The sequence below is a fragment of the Canis lupus genome, chromosome 7 (assembly GCF_011100685.1).
Source record: "Canis lupus familiaris isolate Mischka breed German Shepherd chromosome 7, alternate assembly UU_Cfam_GSD_1.0, whole genome shotgun sequence".
Lineage (NCBI taxonomy): Eukaryota > Metazoa > Chordata > Mammalia > Carnivora > Canidae > Canis > Canis lupus.
In genome coordinates, this window is record NC_049228.1 from 68,554,216 (window position 1) to 68,577,728 (window position 23,513).

General features: G+C 36.5%; 1 pseudogene; it reads left to right on the forward strand.

The window, feature by feature from the left end:
• The first annotated feature begins 19,641 nt into the window (after window positions 1-19,641).
• On the forward strand, window positions 19,642-23,109 carry LOC100683484 (annotated as a pseudogene).
• The last annotated feature ends 404 nt before the right edge of the window (window positions 23,110-23,513 follow it).

The window sequence follows — 23,513 nt, forward strand, 5'->3', positions numbered from 1 at the left end:
TGGTAGGACACAACACAATGATACTCAGATAGATAGAAGGCAGAATTTTTTGTTACTTACAGCTCTGAACAAAGAAAAACTATTAGGCAGGGCCAAAGGTTTGCACCCAGGGATAGTGTAAGCAAGTCTAGGGAGCTCTAGAGGGAGCTACTCTCTACTGTACTGGGGAGTAGTTTATGTAAGGCAAGTGGGCGGGGTTAGCTAGGTGTCACAGGCTCCCTATGGATTGGCTTATTTGACTAATTTCCTGGGCTCCAGGGGCCTGGAATGTGAGCACTGCCACAAGGGAAGTGGTGAGATGTGGATTTATCTGATCAAAAAGGGGGCTGACAAGCCTCTAGCCAGGCCCTCAAAACTTGAACGAGATAGCAGTGTATTAAAAAAATGGGGGCACCTGGCTGACTCTGTTAAGTGTCTGCCTTTAGCTCAAGTCATGTTCTCAAGGTCCTGGGATCAAGTACCACATCAGGCTCCCTGCTCAGAGGGAAGTCTGCTTCTCCCTCTCCCTCTACCCCTCATGCTGGCTCTCTCTCTCTCTTTCTCTCTCTAATAAATAAAGACTTAAAAAAAAAAAAAACTAAATTACAAGCTCTATGACAAGACCAAACCAAGACCAGAATAACTGGTCAACTGAGCCAAGCCCAAACCGCTGGCTCAGAATCATAATTTAAATCAATGACTAGGGACGCCTGGGTGGCTCAGCCATTGAGCACCTGCCTTCAGCTCAAGGAGTCCCGGGGTCCCAGGATCCAGTCTCACACTGGGCTCCCTGCGTGAAGCCTGCTTCTCCCTCTGCCTCTGCCTCTCTCTCTCTGTGTCTCTCATGAATGAATAAATAAAACCTTTTTAAAAAAATAAATGGCTATTGTCTTAAACCACTAACATTTGGAATGACCTGCCATGGAAGAAAAGCAAAATGATACATCTACCCTCAGAAGAAGGTATTCCTGTTACCACCAGGAATATTCAGGAAAATATGCCACAGGTTCCAAAATGTCAAGAAGGAATTCAAAACTTGACTTTGACAGAACAACATAAATAGAGAAAAAACAGTCAGAAGGACTGCCTAGAAGGGGTCGCCGCCAATTTGAATACATAAATGTGGAAAAAATCTAAAAGTTGCAATTAAAGTACTTTAGAATCTTGATTTATATCTGCAATTATTTAGTAAAGATGTCTTATTTTTTCTAAATACGTGGTATCCTGGCTAAATTTGCAATTTAGGACCAATTTGGGGGGGGGGGGTGCTGAAGAAAGGTAAAATATTTTTTCTAAGAAAAGCCTAGTCCTGAGAAGAAGGGAATCCACAGGCATGGGGATCTCTCTAGGCATGAAAGGAAAATGATTCCCCTCAAACAAGACAGGGATCCCACCAGTACTCAGGGGAATAGAAAGAAGAGACACTGGCTAAGTTATCTGAAATAGCCAGCCAGGAACCTGATAGAATTCTAAGGATGTTGTTATATTTTGTGAATATTTATTTGAATCACTGAAGAATAAACCTTCACAGATGCTCTTGATGAAGTAGGAAAATATGTGGAGAATCACCAAACATCAGTGACTTTGAGTTGGAAAGTGATTCTAAAATGTAGGAGTTAACCTACATATGTTTTAGAAAAAAAAGTTAAATAATTTATTTTGCTTAGATTTCCATTTTCTATATCATAAAAGTGATACATGGTTAAAGAATTGATACCCAAATCAGTATAAAATCTTTTTATGAGCATAACATGAAATTCTAATTCAAAAGGAAGCATTATGTCACAGTTTAAAGCATGATTTCCTTTCTTTGTGATATATAAAAGAAAGGAACATTTTCTAATCAATGGTGTCTCAGAACCTGTGAATTTCACTATATGCTTTATTTGTAAACAGAAGGACATAGAGTTATACAAGTTTCCAATCTTTTCTTATCAGTTTTCCCACTGCCCCATGTTTTCAAAGATTTTCCTTAAAAAACCAACTCAATGATTTATAATTCCCTTCATGTTTCTATATTCTATCTACCACTGTATAACAAGCAAACCCCAAATTCAGTGACTTAAAACAATTTATTATTATCATAGCCTTCTGGGTTGACTGGGATCAAATGGGAGATTTTCATTTGGAATTTTCTATGTGGCTGCTATCAAATGGAAGTCATGGCTTGAGTCATCTGAAGGACCCACAATGCTGGACATCCAAGAAATTTCTTTCACACAGCTGGCAGTTAATGCTGGCTATTTACTGGCAGCTCAAACAAGGCATGTTGACCAGGCCGCTCCATGTGACTTGGGCTTCTCTTATCATGATGGGTCTGAGAGGAAGTCCCCTAAGAGCATGCATTCCAACAGGCCAAGGTGGAAGTTGAGAGACATCTAGCTCCAAAACATCCAGAACATCATTTCTTCTATAATTTATTATTCAAAAAAGTCATTATAGCCATTTTAGATTCATGTGAAAAAGGAATGAAAGTTCACCACTCAGTGGGAGAGGTAGCAAGGAATTTGTAGCCATTTGCCACTTCATTCTGTAGGAAAAAATAATTTACATTCTTTCTCACATAAATAATGCACTCACCCTGTCCCCCCAGATCTCATCCAATTTGACATAAGCCCGAAGTCCAGGATTGTGTTAACTAAGTAAAATCTAGGCAAACATGAAGCTCCTTGGGTGAGGTTTTCAGGTGTAGCCACCCAAGTATGTGTCTCCTTGCTAGGAAGAATCTGTGAACTAAAGAGATGGATTACACATCCCTTCAAATATACATACAAGGAGCATGCAAAGGTGACACGTGGATAGCATAACAAAAGTAAGTACTTCAATTCCGAAAGGAATGGATGAAAAAAAAAAAAAAAAAAAAACAGCGGTCACTGGTCCGGTCCTTGCAGTTTTGAAATCCAGCTGAGCACATTTTGCCAGTTCTTTGAGTTGGCCCCCATCGTGCTCTCTGGAAGTCCTCCTTTGCCACTGCTTTTGGCTCCAATCTCTAGGCTTTGCCTGCCCTCTGAGTCATGCTTTCTTTCTCACAGAAACTACAGCTGAATTTGCACCTGAGTGATATTCTCAGACAGCTACCTCCTATAAGACCAGGAGGATTCTGGGGGCTCTTCCCATTTAAAAATGTTTCTAATTCATTTTAGTTTTAATTGTTGGTGTTTCTCCCAATGCAGTATTCATAAAATACTTGGATTTATTTTGAACCTTATTGGGTTAAACTCTGATGGACTAAGGCCACACAAGTAACTTCAAAATAAGTCCCTCTCTGGGTCACACTGAGGGTTTCATGGGACAGTATCTTTGCAATTCTTAAAAACTTTGTCTGGAATCTAAAATGTCTGTCATTCATACTCTGAATATTTTTAGAGACTCTCTCTCTCTTTAGAGAATCTCTTCTTCTCTATCACAGATATCTAAGAGGCTTGTCTTTCGTATTCTTAGAAGCCCAAATAGGCATGATTTAAATCTCTCAGATGTCTCAATAGTCTTTTATCCACAATCTTGAGATCTTTATCCTGAAGCCATGCTTTATTGATAGTGTTTTAGGCCATTTCTAAATTTGAGACCCGAAGGGACTAGGGATAAGAAAAAAAATATTTTGAGCCCAGTTCATTTGTCTACCCTGTATATTTTGCTTAAACTATGAAGAGTCCCTTCTTTGGGATATCTTTCTCTCCACATGTCTAATCATAGATAGCTAGAGAAAGGATTTGGCACATTAAAACATCTGCCTAGAAATCTCTTTTTTTAATTTATTTTAATTTATTTATTTATTGCCTAGAAATCTCTTTAGCCAGATCCATGATCTCTTTCAACTTTCTGTGTTACTGCCGGTAAGTCTGCTAACTTTTCTGTCACAACTTAGCAAGTATTGTTTTTTAACCATCATCCAAAAATTAGTCTCCCTTTTTTCTAAAGATTTTTTATATATTTATTCATGAGAGAAAGAGAGAGAAGCAGAGACACAGGCAGAGGGAGAATCAGGGTCCATGCAGGTTGCCTGACATGGGACTTGATCCCAGGTCTCCAGGATCAGGCCCTGGGCTGAAGGTGACGCTAAACCGCTGAGTCACAGGGGCTGCCCTCCCTTTCCTTTTTTTTTTTTTTTTATTTATTTATGATAGTCACACAGAGAGAAAGAGAGGCAGAGACACAGGCAGAGGGAGAAGCAGGCTTCTTGCACCGGGAGCCCGACGTGGGATTCGATCCTGGATCTCCAGGATCACGCCCTGGGCCAAAGGCAAGCGCTAAACCGCTGCGCCACCCAGGGATCCCTGCCCTCCCTTTCTTCATCGTACACTAACATCCTTAGTTTCTGCTCACTGCTAGGTCTCAAGACAAAGACATGTTTTAGGTATGTATTATGACACCCAGTTCCAAGTAACAATTTCTGTTCCAGTTATCTGATGCTACTTTAACAGCATACTTGTAGGCTAATATCCAATTTTTCTTACAGTATTCAAACTTTGAAGATAGTCGATGGAGACTAATACTGGCTTTGGAATCACTATGATCTGGATACTTTTGTTTGAGAAATACACCTAATTTAGCAGATAAAAAGTATATGGGTAACCCAGGTGGCTCAGTGGTTTAGCGACGCCTTCAGCCCAGGGCCTGATCCTGGTGATGCAAGATCAAGTCCCATGTTAGACTCCCTGTCTGGAGCCTGTTTCTCCCTCTGCCTATGTCTCTGCCTCTCTCTCTCTCTCTCTCTCCCTCTGTGTGTGTGTGTGTCTCTTCTGAATAAATAAATAAAATCTTAAAAAAAAAACTATGTATTTCAGTGTCTCCTATTAAACTGTCTTTAGTTCAGAAGTAACTAAGTTGCCTCTGTGTAGAAGGAATATTTCCCTCTTTATTTTCTTTAGTTTCCCTGAAATTTGTCACAGAATTTCTTTTTAAATACACTTTACAAAAAGAAATAAGGTGTTCTTTCTTTTCTGATGAATAATTTATAAAAACTCTCTCAATGACATTTGATCAATAGAAAAAGAGTTTTTAATATTTTTTTTCTAACATAATAGATATATAACAGTCTGGCTGACAGATAAGCATCAACTGTGAGATGGCCTATCTACTAAATTCCATTGCTTTTTTTGATGCTCCAAGTGTAAAGCAGGGCAGGAATACAACAGGTAGTCATTAACATAATTTCTGTCACTTATTTCTGTTGATATTCAGTCTATGAGGAGCACTAGAAATTTCACATTGAGAATTGAAGTTAGTTATTTTATTTTTAAATCATTAATTTTTTAGTATCAGTCAGAACTTAGCAGACGGCTTCTATAAATTAGTCTAGGGATGTAACATACACACAAAAACTTAAGTATGAAGATAGAGTCAGATGAAGTTGACCTCCCCAGCCATGAGTATAGGCTAAAATAACAAAAAAGAAAGCTAGAATCAGGCAAACAAATCTACATTCAGCTACTGTCTATGAGTGTTTTTTGTTTGTTGTTTGTCTAACAATTTAGACTGAGCTGTCATCTGAATTAAAAAGGAACAGATGATTTTAAAGGTTTTGAACCATACTGAAACTTTGATAATTTTTAATGATTTTTAGGGAAAATAGTGGGGTTTTTTCAGTGTAATAAAAGGGAATTTCATAGTGGGTTTAGAGTTCACACATCATAGAGAATGGAACTCCAGGTTAACACTTAAAGCTAGAGCTCTCTTTCTATACATGGGAGTGGATAGGACGTGTAAGTATATTGTGAAAAGAAGATACCACTCAATTCCATTAAAGGCTTTGTTGTGAAAAATGAGTGCTGAACCCTAGGAACTTTGGTCATGAGAAGGTAATTGTAATGTGAGCCATGGGAGCTCCTTGGATATGGAGGAGAGCTTTAGCTTTGACCCCCTTTCAATCTATGGAAATTCTTGTAATGTTTGCTGTAGACCCCTCCTTGATGTTTAAGGATTTGATCAGATCTTCACTATATGAAACTCTCCCTGCCCATTTTTTCTTTTCTCTCCTCTTTTATTTCCACAATTTGTAGGTATTCATTGCTGATAATAGCTTGGCCTGTTAAATCCTTCTTCCTCCTCCTTGATCTTTACTTTATTCCATGATAAACCTCCTGCATTCCTAACTCCATTTCAGCATCTGCTTTTGAGGAGAACTGAACACTATGGTTATGAGTAGGTAGAGCATGCTATGATAATATGAAGCAATAGCCACGAGAATCTCCTACTCAAAATGCCAAACTTGGTCACATGTATAAATTTCAATTGTTTCATTAGAACCATAGCACCTCAGATCTAGGAAAGGTCTTATAATTGTGCCTACCATATGTCTGATGCTTTAATTCCCTTGCCCTTCTGAGAAGTTGTATAGGATGTGTTCCTGGGGTTTATCTTTCATACTGAGATAATTTAACTAATATAAATTCAACCTTCTATTGTCTGCTTGCTTGTGGTTTTAATGCCTTATACCTAATTATTGCTCCTAGGATGGAAAGGAGTAAATATTTTACATTGACTGCTCCCACTGTTGTTAAATGGCATTTATTATGTCCACTCACAAAAAGCCTCCAGGCTTTTTGCTCTTTCAACAGTATTTCTCATGTGATAGTCTTGAGCACAGTGCCTGAATATTATTATTGCATATTTAATGAATTGATAATTGGAATTGAATTCCTTCAATGTCATAGTCTCTCTGTTAGGTAACCCAAATTTATCTTAAGACTTTTTCTGTTGTGAATTTTGGAACTAAATGAAAAACCTTGATATATATAAGCAATATATAGAAAAGGAACTTTAAGACTCCTCTTTTCTCAATAATATGCATATGCTAGTGTCACATAGGCTTAATAGCTGCTGTTTATTGCACACATATAATATGCTTAGAACATGCTAATTATATTACATATTAACTTATTTATTTTTTTTTTTTTTTTTTTTTTTTTTTGGTAGACTGATTTATTAGTTGTTGAGTGGTTTAACCAGTAGCTCAAGATAGCCTAAGGAGTTTCCACTTCTTAAATAGGCTGAACTAATACAACATCAGTCTATGTAAACATAACTTTTGTGCTTCATTGATAGTTAACTTTTATTATTTTTTTTTTTTATTTATTTATTTATTTTTTTTTTATTGGTGTTCAATTTACTAACATACAGAATAACACCCAGTGCCCGTCACCCATTCACTCCCACCCCCCGCCCTCCTCCCCTTCTACCACCCCTAGTTCGTTTCCCAGAGTTAGCAGTCTTTATGTTCTGTCTCCCTTTCTGATATTTCCCACACATTTCTTCTCCCTTCCCTTATTTAATCTTCACCCTGATTTGGAAGGTATATATTTATTTCACAGTTGAAGAAATTGAGGCCACAAAAGCATAACATATATTTAAATTCTCACAGCTAGGTAATGGGGGCACCAAGATTTGAAACCAAGTTTGTCTAATCTCAAAGCTTGTGCTTTAGACCATTATGTCATCCCTGCGTATCTTTGGCAATCTCATTAGATGACTGACACATGTTCAGTTTGCTGTCAATTATATTTGTCTATTTCACAAGTGTTGGACACAGCTTCTTTCCTTTATGTAATTATTTTGTTTTGTTAAAATTTAACTTGCATAATACTGAGAAAATGGATTGAACCTGTTTACTGCCACTTCACTTGCTCGGAGATTTTGATTTACAGAATATATCTTACTTTGTCTCTCCGCCCCAAAACTGGGAATAAGAAGATTGATACTCATCTCTAGGCCTGGGCAAGGCCAAGATATTAATCTGTTTTCTTCACTGATATATCTTAAGCACAAAAGATAGAGCTTGGTCCATAGCAAATGTTCAAAAAATAATTGTTGAGTAGATTGCTATGATTAAAAGAGATGTCTTATGTTCATGCTTAGCATAATATCTTGGATTAGCACAATACCTTTTATTCTTAATAAATGGTAGATATTATTAACTTGAATTTTGAAAATGTAAAAGACAACACACGTTGTCATTTTTAGATTTTTCCTGTAATTTCAGCTTATTGGGATATTGCGATTTTTAATTTTTTTACTGCAACATTTATCATTGCTGCTATTTCTGTGTTACCTGATCATGCCTCTTAATTGGACCGGTCTTAGAAATTTCTGTAAGTTACAGAAATTTATAATAGATAGAAACTCTCCTGCAGGCTAGAAGTAGACTCTGAATTTAGGCTTCTATCTTGATGGCTATTTATTCTTTTAGACTTCTGGAGACTTATAACTGACACGGACCTGATATATCACCAATATTTTAAACCAAAAAGCCAGACAACTTTTAGCAAGTGATTACCCTTTCCTCACTGTCTCCCTCTTGACCATTTTCACCAGGTCCCTGAGTGTCAAAGAGCATCTGGTAGAAGACTGAAGATATGTCTCCTGAGATGTCTTTTGACCTCATTTGCCATTTGCAGTAAAGATTTATCAGCTCCAAATTGAAAGAAATAGGAATTGATTGTGAAGGCAAACATCAGGCTTTCATTCTGAAAGAGGCCAAACCGCCTTAACTCCAAGAGAAAAATTTTGTTCAAATGTTATAAAACACAAAGAAAAAGACTCAGATTGTTTTCTTACTATGTTGCTCATTCCAAATAACTAATAAAATAAAAAATTCTTTTCTTTTGATTTTCCTCTTTGATATTATTGATGCCTGTGCTAGTCACAAAATCTAATAGTCTTTTAATTTATCTTACTTTCCTATTATCTAATCATAAAAAAATTGTCCCAAACTTTACCAATGGCATTAGAATCTCATTTTAAAAAGCCAATACAGAAATATTGTTAAATAATTTAGACTGGCTCCATGCATTTATCTTCTCTTCTGTTTCAGCCTTACTAAAATAGAAAAGAATGAAGAAAATTAGCCAGGACAAAGGCAGTGGTAGATGAGACAAGAGCATTAGATTGAAATGATTTTCAGAAGACAAATAGGTGGAGTAGTCATAAGAAGTCAGAGAGCAGAAAAAGTTAAAGGCTAAGAATTGTCAATAATTTCCAGTGGAACTCAAGTTATCAGAATCCCTGAGAAAACAGGCGAAGAAGAGTGCTGAAATAAGTGAAATTGGTTGAAAATTCATATACAAAAGGCTGAGACATTCAGACCCCAACCTGCATTCTAAGGCTTATCCAGGCAATTATAACCATCCCATTTCTAGAACAAGATAAAATTAAATTCTTTGTAGAAATTGAACCAGTAAGTCTCTTCATACTGGAAAATGTGGTCTAGTGGAGTACTGATGTGAGAGGCTGGACTGTAAACCAGAGAATTCAGGAGTGAGGTTACCTCAGATCAGGTTGCATGGTAACTTCATGGCTTGTTGTTAAGTGTCCAGTTTCCAGTAAGTCTCAGAAGAGGCCAAAACTTTTTTTCAAAAGGAAAGTATTTAGCCACAGGGAGAGGCAGGGATTGGCTTCAACCTACATGGGCCTGCCAAAGTTTCCAAATACCATCTCTCAATGCCACTGACACTTCAAGTAATGTCAAATCTGCTGGATCACCTAGTGAAGTGTCAGAGCCTCCTCTTGCTCTGGCCCCACTCAAAACTAGCAGCTTTTTGGATCACTTGGTAATGGGACAGAGTACAAAACTCAGTGACGAATAAGTTGCCTCCAAAATCATCCTTTCCTTTCATCACTTTCTCCAATGCAGTGAAGAACCAGCCAGTCTCATGATACTGGTTAGTTGGAAAATTTTTTTCTAAGATATCAAATGCATGGACAACAAAAACCTTGCCTTTTATAAATATTTTATTTGGAGTAGTCAATGACAACATTTTGTGCATATCTATTATCACACCATGGACTACCAGCATTGTCTTTATTATGGAAATAGAACTATTAGTTTCTTTCAATATAATCAGATTGGAGAAGCAATTCCAGAAAATACAGAACCAATTCAGACAATTCCCAGATAGATATAGATAGATGATAGATAGAGAATACACACACACACACACACACACACACACACATTGAGAAAAGGCAAGAAATAGAGGGGAAATTTGTTGCAGATAATTGGCTCACAAGGGGGCCTGGGAAGTCTGATATTTGTAGGGCAGACCAGCAGTCTGGAAACTCTTATGCAGTAGCTAAAGCTGCAGTCCACAGGCAGAATTTCCTTTTTCCTTAGCGAAACCCCATTTTTTGCTCTTAAGGTCTTTGATTAGTTAAATCTCCCCCAGATTATGGAGGATAATCCCCCTTTCTTCAGATAACTGATTCTAGATGTTAATTACTCTACAAAACACCTTCCCAGCAATACTTAGTGTTAACTAAACTGGTGGATACTATAGTCTAGGCTAGACAACACATAAAACTAATCATCACAAGAAATAAAATGATGACAATATTACAGAAAAGATAAAAGAGTGGCATATAGAGCTAAAGTATTCAAACATCCTAATGTTTATTTTATTTGTATCTGGTAAAGCAAAAATCAACATTTAGATTAGAAAAAGTTAAAAATTCTTAAATTCTTGTAATCTAAAGTAACCAGTAACTAAATAGTAAAAGAAGGTATAACTAGTATGCTAATAGTGGGGGGATACAAAATAATAATAAAATAATGAACTCACCTGAATTAAAGAAAGAATGGCATAAAAAAACATAAAATAAGTAACTCAATGAGCAAATAGTAACATGCAGAAATAATTCTAAATATATCTGTAAATGTAAAGGATTAGATTTTCAAATTAAAATTAAAGAGTATGAACCTGCATAAAAATATGATTTTTATAGGAGTCATCTTAAAAATAAGAAGAGTGAAAAGAGAAAGATGGAAAAGGGTACTTCATTTGATATCAAAACAAAAGTTGGCATAGTTTTATTAATATTAGCCCAAGCAGACTTTGAGGTAAGAAACATTAATAAAAATTAAGAGTATATAATGTGAGAAAGACAGTCTCTTCAAAAAAAGGCTTGGAAAAACTGGACAGCTACATGCAAAAGAATTAAAACTGGACCATTTTCTTACATCATGCATAAAAATAAACTCAAAATAGATTAAAGACCTAAATGTGAAACCTGAAACCATAAAATTCCTAGAAAAAAAATACAGGCAACAATTTCCTTGACATAATCTGTAAAAACATTTTTCTAGATATGTCCCCTTTGGCAAAGGAAACAAAAGCAAAATTAAACTACTGGGATTACATCAAAATAAGCTTCTGCACATGAAAGAATCCATCAACAAAACAAAAAGGCAACCTATTGAACAGGAGGAGATATTTGTAAATGGCATATGCAGTAAAGAGTTATAATCCAAAATAAATAAAGAACTGATGAAACCCAATGCCAACCCCCTAATATAATCTAATTAAAACATGGGCAAAGGACCTGAATAAACATTTTTTGAAAGAAGACATACAAATGGCCAACAGACATATGAAAAGATGCTCAACATCACTCATCCTCAGGGAAAGGCAAATCAAAACCACAATGAGATATCACTTTACATCTGTCAGAATGATTAGTATCAAAAACACACGAAATAACAAGTGTCATTACGGATGTGGAGAAAAGGGAACCCTTGTGCCCTATTGGTAGGAATGCAAACTACTGTAGAAACTAGGGAAGCAAATGGAAAATATACTGTTTCTAAAGGTGTGTATGCACCCAATAGTATACCTTCAAAATACATACAGTAAAACTTGACTGAACCAAGGAAAAATAAGCCCATATGAGAATAGCATATGATAATATACCTTGTTCAAAATAGCTGTTTAAAAAGAGGATCAGAGGAGCACTGGGGAGGGGGGCGGCTCAGTCCACTCAGTTAAGACCAAGTCTTGATTTTGGTTCAGGTCATGATATCAGAATTGTGAGATTGAACCCTTCATTGGGCTCCACACTGGATGTGGAGTCTGCCTGAGATTCCCTCTCTGCCTCTCACTCTGCCCGCCACCCCTCTCTACCTCTTTAAAAAAAAAATAAAAATAAATAAAAAATAAAAAGTATCAGAAATAAATAAGGATATAGAAAATCTAAAAAGTACAATAATAGTTCTTGGCTTATTTGATCTTTGTAGAATATTGCCCCCAGCAAGTAGAGACTAATACATTTACCAAAATTAATCCAACACTTGGTCACAAAGTGAGGTTCAATAAATTCCACAGAATATAAATGGAACACAATGGAATTAAGGTGAAGATGAATAATAATGATAAATCCTGGAGGCATTTTCACTTTCAACTGGACATGGAAGTCATTATTCCAACAAGAAAAAGCTGAAAAACAATGGTTTTTCCATCAGAGAACTGAGGTCACAGGGCAAACTGCTACCAAGAAATTTAGAGAGACAGGTGAATGCAGAGTACCAGCTGATATCTGCTTACCTAAAACAGAAGTCACCAGAGGTGTACACTGTAAAAACACTCACATAATAATTTTGATGAACTGCTGAAGCCTAAGTGTTGGGGAGTATGAGAGTAAGGGATACATGGGAGACATGCTTTTGTCCATTTTACCTCCAATAGCCCCACCAGATTCTCACAGTGAAAATCTGAGAAAAATTCCCCTTTGGTTCTAGCAGGAAGAGGAAAGGAATCGAGATCACTGTAAAATAGACTCGAAGTGTTATCCATGACAAAGTCCTAAGATTCAAGATTAAAGACTTTACTAACCTGTATACCACCTAGAGGAAGGGATTTCCTCCTGCTTCCGGTACCCTCAAGTCTTCCTGTATTACATAATGAATAGGGAAGCTATATTTCTGGAGAAACATTTTATGAGGTTATAGCCTAGAGATATAGACCCTGAGATTTAATCATAAGATAATAGAATGTTTTCTCTGGCCCATACTTTTTCATTGTACCAACAAGGACCTGTATAATAATAGAGAGCTACAACAGAAAGAGCCATAGGACATAGAGTATCTCTGAGGAGCATACTTAGGGATAATGAAAATCGAGAAAGGGGGGATAAAAATGATACTAGAGAAATTTGAAATCTTTGGCACCTACAATTAGAACAGACATTAAACAGAACTCATTAACCCTAGTCAGGTGAATGTAAATTCTTACAATAAAGGGCAATTTACCTCAATCCTTATTACTCAATGCATCCTGTCTAGCTTCCAAGAAAAATTTCAAGACATACCAAAGGGTTAGAAGAAAAAACAGATTGAAGAGACAAATAAAGCATCCAAAACAGACTCAGATATGACACAGATTTTGGACAGAGAACTTAAAATAACTATGATTAATATGTAAGGGCTCTAGTGAAAAAGTAGTTTATCATGCAATAGCAACAGATGGTTAATGTAAGCAGATATAGAAACTAAGAATCAAAAGAAAATAAAGTAAAAAACAGCAATAGAAATAAAGAATGTCTTAAAAGAGCTCATCATTACACTGCATCTGGCTAAGGAAAGAGTCAATGAACTTTAAGATAGGTCAGTAAAAGTACCTAACTAAAATGCAATTAAGAAAAAAGCTGAAACCAAAAACCAAACAGAAAAGACTGTAGAAGATATGCAACACAGCTTCAAAAGGTTAAACTCTAAACTTATACAGAATCAGAGCACCAGAAAGAGAGCAAGAAAAGTATAGAACAGGATGCCTGGGTGGCTCTGTGGTTGAGTGTCTGCCTTTAGCTCAGGGCATGATCCCAGGATCCTGGGATCAAGTCCCACATCAGGCTCCCTGCAGGGAGCCTGCTTCTCCCTCTGCCTGTGTCTCTGCCTTTCTGTGTCTGTCATGAATAAGTAAATAAAATATTTAAAAAAGAGAAAAATATAGAACAGAGGGCATTTTTGAAGTATAATGGCTGAGAACTTTTCAAAATGTATGCAGACACCAAATCACAGATCCAGGACAGTCAAAGAACAATGAGCAGGGTAAAGGAAGGAAGGAAGGAAGGAAGGAAGGAAGGAAGGAAGGGAGGGAGGGAGGGAGGGAGGAAGGAAGGAGAGAAGAAGGAAAGGGAAGTACATCTAGGCATATCATATTCAAACTGCAGAAAATCAAAGACAAAGAGAACATCTTGAAAGAAGCAAAACAAAACCCTTAATTTAGGGGAGAAAATTTATCAGAAACCATGAAATCAGCATCCTCTTCCTTCTAACTGGAACAGCTATCCTTTACCCAAATCCCCTGTACTTAGTCCTGCTTCATGTTTCTGCTCTATTATCACAGTATTAAGAATCCTTCCAATGACAGCTTTACTTAAAAACACAATACTTTATCCCTCATTGCCCCAAGCCCAAACACTCTGTTTTCCCATTCCAACCTTTATTTTTCATTTGAACTTATCTCAACTTATCATGTTATATATTTTTATATAATATATTGTTTATGGTTTTTCTATGGAAGAGAAGCTCAATAAGGACAAGGATTTTTATGTTTTGTTCACTCCTATATCCTAGAATACTGCCTGACATATAGCAGATATTAAAAAAATTATTAAATAATTGATTTAATTCTCTGGAACAACTGGAAATAAAAGGGTAGCATATTCAACACTGATGATAGTAATTATAATATAAATTGTTTAATGCTTAATTAGTCCAGGCCCATGAACTAAGAATTTTTTATGCATTTTATCACTTAATTCTGAAAATAGCACAAAGAGGTAGAGGTCATGACAGGTGGATCTTCTCAGTACCAAGGGTCAGATATATTTCATGTCACATTACATGGGTTAGGGAACAGCTTGTTCAAATAACCAAGAGTCAGCAGGCACAGATCATATAGTTCCCCAATCTTCCCATTATCACGTGCCATAGCCAAGAGTTTTGTAGATTCTGATTTGGTGAATCCCCTCTTTCCACATTGAATGTCCTCCTCCCAAAAATATGAGAAAGTGGCTTCATCAGTGGGAAAATACACAGGGTATTTGTTACTTGAAAGTCTGGATTTGGGACGTCAATTCTTTAACAAGTTTTCTGGGAAAGATAGCTGCCCTCCTGTGAGAGACTTTAAGACCATGAGGGCCCTTGGAAGTTATAAACGGTCTCGAATATCCCTGATATGGAAGAAGGCTTCAAGAAGTTGAGCTTCAGTGCTTTTCTTCAAACTGGGAATGGAATGTCCGTGCCTCACTCTCCTGTGCAGATTTATTGAGATGCCATCCCAGGAATAGAAGGAGAAGTCATATTGTGACACAGTTGCAACAGAGCCCTCAGGAGATCCATGGCAAGTTCTGAAGCTGGCACATCCCTTCAGAGATGTCTCAAATTGAGACTGGGTCGGTCTGAGCTTTTGTATACTCAAAGTGACCATTCATTGGACTCAAGAATAGGCACAGATTTGGATAAGGAAGCACTCTTAGTCGAGAGCAATTCTCCAAGAGGGATTGGTCTAAGAATTGTCAACAGCCTAATTTGCAACTGGAAAAATAAATACCTCAGTGACAAAGTCAGAGGATTTGTCCAGTGTGCCACAGTATACACAATAGTCTCTGTTGCTCTTCTTAATCAAAATGTGTCACCAGGATTTATGATCCTAACAACTCATGGTTGATTCTCTAATCCCTTGGTGCAATGAGAATTTAAAATACTGAGCAACTAGAAAAGCAATTACACAGAAAAAGAAATCAAGACTGTAAAAGGTGTTTCTTTGTTGAATAATAAACAATAAACACATTTGGGAACATTTTTATAATATAATGCTTCCAATAAGTCAAAACACACAAAATTTTAGGGAGAATTATAAATATTTGGAACCAAAAAGAAATACTAAAAACTGAAAAGCAATATAAAAATAGCAATTTATTCATTGCTTAAGGTAGAGGGTAAATTATAATCTGTTGTATTAAAGTGATTTGTCATTAGAAAGGAATTAGTAAGGAAATTGCTATTAAAACAATCTCTTCAGTTTCACAAACTAAATTATTGTGGTGTGATTAATTTGTGTAGGCAAGAATCTTAAGCAAAACTGTGGGAATTGAACCATTGAATTATATATCAAAATGACTAAATTGTTACAGGAAAAAAAAGCATGTAAAGCTGGTTTATTATTACTATCGTGCTACTAATTCATGGAACACCAGATTATACTTGGAAGTTATTTGATTTAGTGACATTAAAAAAGTGACTTAATTCTCTCCTCTTCACTTCCATTTTTTCCATTTTTATTTATTCTATTTTTAAAAAAGATTGTATTTATTTATACATGAGAGAAAAAAAGAGAAAAAAATTTATTTATTTATTCTCTCATGAAACATGAGAGAAACAGAGAGAGCAAGGCAAAGAAACAAGCAGAGGGAGAAGCAGGCTCCATGCAGGGAACCCGACATGGGACTTGATCCTGGGTCTCCAGGATCACACCCTGGGCTGAAGGCAGCGCTAAACCGATGAGCCACCCAGGCTGCCCACTTTTTTCCATTTTTAATACCAACATCTTTTTTCCTATTGAACAATCTAAAGACTTTGAAAATTGACCAGCAATAAAGAAATGTAAAATGATAGTAGGAGTAATGCATTTTAGATACTTCATAATGTTGACAGCTGGAAAACTCTATTAAGTGTGATGTATTGTTGAAACTAATTTTTTTAAAGGCTTTTTTTAAAGAGAAATTTTAGGTCCACAGAAATATTAAGAGGAAGGGTACAGATAGTTTCTATATACCCCCTTGGCTCACACAAGCACAGCTTCTCCCATTATCAGCATTTCCCACCGGAGTGGTACATTTGTTACAGTTGACGAACTTACATTGAATCATAACAATCACCTAAAGAAACTAACTTTTCATTTCAAAGAAACATTTGAGTCATATGTGAAGCTACATGAATTATTTAATCTTTCTGAATGGTAATTTTTTGCATATGCAAAATGGGGAGAATATCTATCTTGCAGAACTATGATGAAGAGATAATACCAGTGAGAAGCACATTTTCTTCTAAAAAAATACTACACAGTTGTATCAAGATCACTGCCATGACTTTTTCCATCACACTATCCCACAATCATCATCATCACCATTCTTGTCACCTTCAACATGATGATATCATATCATCATCACTGTGCTCCCTCAAATGTGTAAGAAACAGAGAGTGCCAGATTTTACTTTATGCAATCAAATTGTAAGTCTCCTTTTGTCTATTTGGAGGCAAAGATGTCAAGGCAGATGGCTATAAATTAATAAACAAATAACCATCAAATAAATGTTTTGGAGTGACCAAAAATTAGGTATAGAGCAAAAGTTTGTAAACAAGGCAAGATGAGCTTGACCTGGATTTTTTAAATGTAGGAAAAAAACTGATAAATAGTAATTCTGTTATGATTTTAAAATAATTACTAATACCATATTTGGAGTAATTAAAAATTACTGACAAGTCAGTAGAACTATTTGTAATGGCTACGCCATCCAAGAGAAACATCTAGTTCTGTTATCTATAAAAGAGAATCCTTTTATCTCAAAGATATCTCAATAAGTTTTTTCAGGATTCTCAGAAATATTTTTTAACATTTGATATGTCAGGCAAGTTTTTACAAACAGGCTTTTTGCTAACATCTGAAGTCCTTATCTCAATGAAGGGCACAAACACATTAACCCCAGTATTTCTGAGAGTTGCAATGCCTAAAAGATATCTAATTTCCCTTGCATGTATCTAGTAGCTAGTCTCTAAGATGTCCCCCAATGATTCATGCCCTTGTAAATGCCATACTGAGTCAGTGTGGTCTCTGTCTCTGTGTAATCAACAAATGTGGCATAGGTGAAGATGTGTGATTTCTGAAGGTAAGCTACAAAATGCACTAGTTTTTTGGGGCTCTCATGTTGGGGCAGCGTGCTCCTAAGCTATGAAGAAATGGAATAAGTCCCATGGAAGGACCCAGCTGGAGAAGAGCCAATATCCCTAGCCAACAGGTAGTACCAACTTGCCAGCCATCTGAGTGGGGTACCTCAAAAGCTGATTCTTTAGACTTATTCAAGCTTCAAATGATGTAGTCCTGGCTAACATCTAACTGCAATTGCTTGGGAGACCTGCAAGTAATAAATTTTCACCTCTGCCTTTTCTGTGTTCTGACCCACCAAATCCATGATCACAATAGATGGTTGTATTATACCACTTATTGGGGTGGGGGCGGGTAATTGCTTGTACAGCATTAAATACCTGGGAGATCAGACCATACTTTTTTCAATTCCAAAGGAAAATGTTCTATTACTTTATTGCTTTACTTGAGAGGTTAACAAGTATTTTGTGTGTGTATATGTGTGTATATGTGTGTCCATGTATATGTGTTTGAGAAATAGAACACACGAGTACTGTTTATGAAAATTGTGGTGAAGAATCTAAGGTGTCGGGCAGCCCCGGTGGCGCAGCGGTTTAGCGTCGCCTGCAGCCCAGGGTGTGATCCTGGAGTCCCATGTCGGGCTCCCTGCATGGAGCCTGCTTCTCCCTCTGCCTGTGTCTCTGCCTCTCTCTCTGTGTCTCTCATGAATAAATAAATAAAATCTTAAAAAAAAAAAAAAAAAGAGAATCTAAGGTGTTTTCTCAAAAGTAATTAAAAAAAAAAAAAAACCTGTGAGATATTAGAGCTTTTTTAATGAGGCAAAAAAGATTACCTATCCACCAACATCTGTTTTTCTCTTTCACAGAATATGATTTCAGCTAGGAAGTGGCTTTGAATACAGATGCCACATGTCTTATCACACTTTGATGGCTTATTGTGATCCCTGCCTGGATCCCTGCCAGGATCCCTGTGATCCCTGTAATTCACTCCTCTGAATTACCCCAGGTGGGAGAGATGCCCACTAATCAGGGATAACTACTTTGGACTTCTATGAGTGTGATGGTAATTTCATTATGTGAATTTCATTGCTATTTGGAGACTATTTGTTTAGCAAACTTAGTGTACTAGGACAAATATATCTGAATTCATAAAAATAAATTATTTTTTTTGGTTTATCTTCTGTGCTCTTATATCACTTGCTATATTCATGCAGCTTGAACGTTCCTTAAGAAGCCCATCCCATTAATAAAATCCAAAGCTTGTCACTGGTTACTCTCTATATATATTTTTAGATTAAAATGAGGAAATTTTTAAAATTAAAGCACATTGTGATTGAAATTTATAAGTAATATTTAAAAGCCTTAAGAAAGTAGAATATAAAATAACTATGAAAATTTACCTTTTCTTAAGATTGATTTTATAGATCAATATAAAGGGTTCATAGTGGAAATCGAGACCAGTAAATTCCACATATTTATTTCCCCATGATTAAAAAAATAGATATTTTTTCCTTAAAAAGAATCTATATGTGAAAATATCATACATTTTGTGTACATTTTTTATGTACCAGTGCAAAATTGCATTTCTGATTTATGAACATAAGATCAACACACTTCAACTAATGAGAACTTGCCCCAATGACTCACACACAAAGAAAACTGAAGAAAAATGGAAAACAATACCATAGATTGAATTAAATATATTCAAGTACTTAAGTTTTTAAAAAATCACTTTGAATCAGAAGTTCAAAAACTAATAATGAGAAGAACTATAAGGAGAATAAGACTGAACACAGAAAGGAAATGGCAGAAAAAAACCAAAATTATCTCAATAATGAAGACTAAATTGTGAGTTACCCTAGGAAGAATATACTCAAATATGAACTTAATTTGAGACATTTAAAAAGATAGGGAAATAACCAAGAGAACTATAATGCAATAAAAATAGAAGTCAAAACAGGAAAAAATGGGGTGAAATTGAAGACAGGCAAAGAAAAGAAATAATATTCACAATGGCTGTCCCAGAAAAAGAGAAACAAAACAAGGGAAAAGAACTAATATCAAAACTAATAAGTGAAGACACATTTACAAAAATAAAAGAAGACCTATATAGATACATGTTGAAAGGGTATGCCTGGTATTTGGAAAAATGGACTTAGAACAATCAACACCAGGACATACACTAGTGAAACTATTATGCTTCAACGATTAAAAAAAAAAAAAAAAAAAAAGGCAAGGTTTCTAAGCCAAAAATCAATCAATTAATCAATCAATCTATCTATCAAATAACAAAGGCTATGGGCAACAATAGAGCAGCTTTCAAAAAACTACCCAGTGGAAGAAAATGTGAACCAAGGCAAGGATATTACACCTGGGCAAGCTATCCAGTAAGTACCAAGGCTGTAGAAAACATTATTAAACATACAAAGACTTAGGAATTCTGTATTTAATTGCCTTTCTTGAGGAATCTTTTAGAGGATGAACTTAATAGTTGACTCAAAGAGCTTCAGTAAATTAGATGATGAAAATGTAATATATATATGAATGGAAAACTAAGAATTAAGCAGGATAGGGACAAATGTGGAAAATTGATGTATAAATTGTGTCTGATGTGACGGTAGAAATAACACAAGTGAAATGAGAAGAGAGGTCGGTGGAAGAAGGTAGTTTCTAGCTTCATTGTCATAGAGCCAAGAGGCAGAGTTAAAGGACATTGTTAAATGCTGACAAATAAGGTAACTAAATATAAATAAGAAATCAGGGGATTAAAAGGATTTTTTAAAGTGTTAAGTTCAAAGTCATCCATTGGAACAATATCACTAATCTGCTAAAATACAAAAATAAATAAGTAATTGAATAAAGCACAAGGAGTACATATCATGCAGAGAAAAACTATGACAAAATACAGCATAATGTATATAATTGGAAAATAATATGACAGTTGAGACCGAATATAATTAGTCATATTAACATACAAATGAGCTTAACTCACCTATTAAGGAAATAATTATTAATTTAATTTACAAAGCAGAACTCAAATCTTTGATCTGAAAAAGAGATATCCTAAAATAAGTGAGTCCTAAAGACTTACTATAAAGAGATAAACAAAGTCATGACAGTCAAATAAAAACAAGAAATCCCAGGTCGTGATCCTAATACCAGAAAAATTATAATTTAATAAAATGCATTAAGTAGTACAAATAAATACACTCTTAAGCTAAAAGCCATAATTCAAATTAAATATAGCAATATAAATATTTATTTATAAAATAACACACCAAATACCTTCACCAAAGAAAAACTACATGAAAAGCAAAGAGATAATGTATAGAAAAACACTAATTTTCAAGATGGAATAAGCAGCCAAATAAATATTAGGAAAATATAATTAGTAATCACAAAGAGGGATATATATCAAGTTGTATACTCCAATCATAGAGAATTTAACAACTTGTTAAGTGATCAGGGTCTTTTTTTCCAAAATTAATTTTATGTGTGATTCCAAGGAAACCAGCAGTAACTTCCATAAAATTGCAATATTGTAAATATTGTGATCCCTCAGATCACTATTCAATAAAGCTATGAATTACTTTAAAATAGCAACAAAAAACACATTTTCATTTTGAAATTTTGAACCTTTCTATTGAAGAAAGGATAAGCACAAACTAAAAGAAAGTTTCAAAAGGAACAGAATACAAAATTAAAAAGGAAAAATTACTTTAGACACAGCAGTAATTTGAAAAATAATAAGTATTATATATAACCATATGCCATATTTGGAAGCCTAGTGAAAGTAGATAAATTTACCAAATATTATAGTAGTCACACATAATTTTCACAATACTAGAGAAAATAATTAATAAACTTTAATATATATATATGATTAACTAGTTTATTATCAAATTACGATTGCACTTAACAAGTTTACTTGTTCAACAAAATCTGTAGCAAACAATATCTTCAATGAGGAAGTTTTAGAAACATTCACTTTAAGTTTTGGAAAAAGATGAAAACCTACCCTATCATTAATAATTGAGGTTCTGTTCAATGTTGTAAGGAAAGAAAAAACAAAGAAATATAAGAAGATGAAGAAGAAAGTGTTATTACCAATGGAAGGTAGGATAAAGGGCTTGGGAAATAAGGATAAAAAGGATTACAAACATCCATGCATGCTTCTGTGCATACAAACTCATATGTAGGTATACATGCATAAACAACCGAAACAAGAAAGAAAGGACTAATGGACTAAATGGCTACATGGACTAATGATGACAGTGTGCTATCAAGTGAAGAGTTGATAACACCGCTATATACTGAGTATAAAAATTAACAAATGAATCACCCAATTCCAAAATAATCTGATACTAAAAGAGGAAAAAATAATCCAAATGTTTTACATTCATTCTACACTCAGATAAAATTCACGTTTGATTATTTTTTGAAGGATCAAAATAAAATATTGGCATCTGCCCTTCATCTAGATAACTTGCCAAACCATCTTGCAGTTTCTTGGCAGGCTAGCAGTCATAGTATGCAAATTTCTTTGTATTTTAAACAAGTTTTTTTCATTTGTTTTTATTTCAGCTTGATTTGCCAACATATAATATTATACCCAGTGCTCATCCCATCAAGTGCCCTCCACAGTGACTGTCACCCAATTACTCCCAACCCCCCACCCGCAGGACGGGCCAAAAAAGGCAGCGAGTGTTGGAGGCAGACCGTGAGAGCCGGGGGGGCAAGGCCCAGACGCCGTCCCCTGGGGTGCCCTGCTTGGGGCCGCCGGCAACCCTGGGCCCGCGGGGCAGCATCTATTTCTCCGGCCCAAAGAGCCACTCTGCGCAGCTGGGATCGGACTTCTTTGACCAGCCTGCCGTCCCCCTGGCGCGGCATTTCTGGGACAGGTCCTAGTCCGGTGACTTGACTTGGCACAGAGCTCCGTGGCCGCATTGTGGAGACAGGGGCATATCTGGGGCCAGAGGATGAAGCTGCCCACTCTGGGGGTGGCCGGCAGATCCCCCGCAGCCGTGGCATGTTCATGAAGCCAGGAACTCTGTATGTGTACATCATCTATGGCACGTACTTCTGCATGAACGTCTCCAGCCAAGGGGATGGGGCGTGCGTCCTCCTGCGAGCGCTGGAGCCCCTGGGGGGCCTGGAGACCAAGCGGCAGCTCCGCAGCACCCTCCGCAAGGGCGCCACAGGCCGAGCCACAAGGACCGCGAGCTGTGCAGTGGCCCCTCCAAGCTGTGCCAGGCCCTGGCCATCGACAAGAGCTTCGACCAGCGGGACCTGGCCGAGGACCGAGCGGTGTGGCTGGAGCGCAGTCCGCCGGGCGCGGCGAGCCAGCCGTGGTGGCAGCAGCCAGAGTGGGCATTGGACACGCGGGAGAGTGGGCCCGGAAGCCCCTGGGCTTTTACCTACGGGGCAGCCCCTGGCTCAGCGTGGTAGACAGAGCCGGGGAGCAGAACGCACAGGCCTGAGCGACGGCCTCCTCCAACCAGGCTTTTTAATTTTTTAACAACCAAATAAACACTGTATGTCTAGAAAAAAACAAAACAAAACAAAACAAAGACAACAACACCCTTCTGCAACCCTTTGTTTCCCAGAGTTAAGGGTCTCTCATAGTTTGTCTCCCTCTCTACGTTTTCCCACTCAGTTCCCCTCCTTTCCCTTATAATCCCTTGCACTATTTCTTATATTCCCCATATGAGTGAAACCATATGATGATTGTCCTTCTCCGATTGACTGACTTCACTCAGCATAATACCCTCCAGTTCCATCCACATCAAAGCAAATGGTGGGTATTTATTTGTCTCTTCTGATGGCTGAGTAATATTCCATTATATATATATAGACGACATCTTTTTTATCCATTCGTCTCTCG